The 756-nt window shown below is 45.0% G+C and overlaps 1 pseudogene; it reads left to right on the forward strand.

Annotated features, from left to right (window-relative positions):
* Positions 1-710, forward strand: LOC102862541 (annotated as a pseudogene).
* Positions 711-756: the final 46 nt, after the last annotated feature.

Here is a 756-nt window from a genome sequence, read left to right on the forward strand (position 1 = left end):
ATGGACAAACGGATTCATTTATAGCTGCAGAACAGGACGCCCTCTGATGTGAAAGAGCTTGTCCTGGACAACTGTCGGTCAAATGAAGGCCAGATTGAAGGCCTCACAGCTGAATTTGAAGAACTGGAGTTCTTAAGTACAATCAACGTAGGCCTCACCTCAGTTGCAAACTTACCAAAGTTAAACAAACTTAAGAAGCTTGAACTAAGAAGCAATAACAGAATCTCAGGGGGCCTGGAAGTTTTGGCAGAAAAGTGTCCGAACCTCATGCATCTAAATTTAAGTGGCAACAAAATTAAAGACCTCAGCACAATAGAGCCACTGAAAAAGTTAGAAAACCTCAAGAGCTTAGACCTTTTCAATTGTGAGGTAACCAACCTGAACGACTACAGAGTCAACTCACATATCTCGATGGCTACGACTGGGATGACAAGGAAGCATCTGACTCGGATGCTGAGGGCTCCGTGGAGGGCCTGGACGATGAAGAGGACGAGGAGGATGAGGAAAAAGATGATGAAGACGCTCAGGTAGTGGAAGACGAGGAAGATGAGGATGAGGAGGAGGAAGGTGAAGAGGAAGATGTGAGCGGAGAGGAGGAGGAAGATGAAGAAGGTTATAATGATGGGGAAGTCGACGACGAGGAAGATGAAGAAGAAAGGGGTCAGAAGCGAAAACTAGAGCCTGACGATGAGGGAGAAGATGATGACTAAGCGGAATAACCTATTTAGAAAATTCCTATTGTGATTTGACTGTTTT

Source organism: Elephantulus edwardii, unplaced genomic scaffold (genome assembly GCF_000299155.1).
Source record: "Elephantulus edwardii isolate Elephantulus edwardi_28Jun2011 unplaced genomic scaffold, EleEdw1.0 scaffold00349, whole genome shotgun sequence".
NCBI classification, from domain to species: domain Eukaryota; kingdom Metazoa; phylum Chordata; class Mammalia; order Macroscelidea; family Macroscelididae; genus Elephantulus; species Elephantulus edwardii.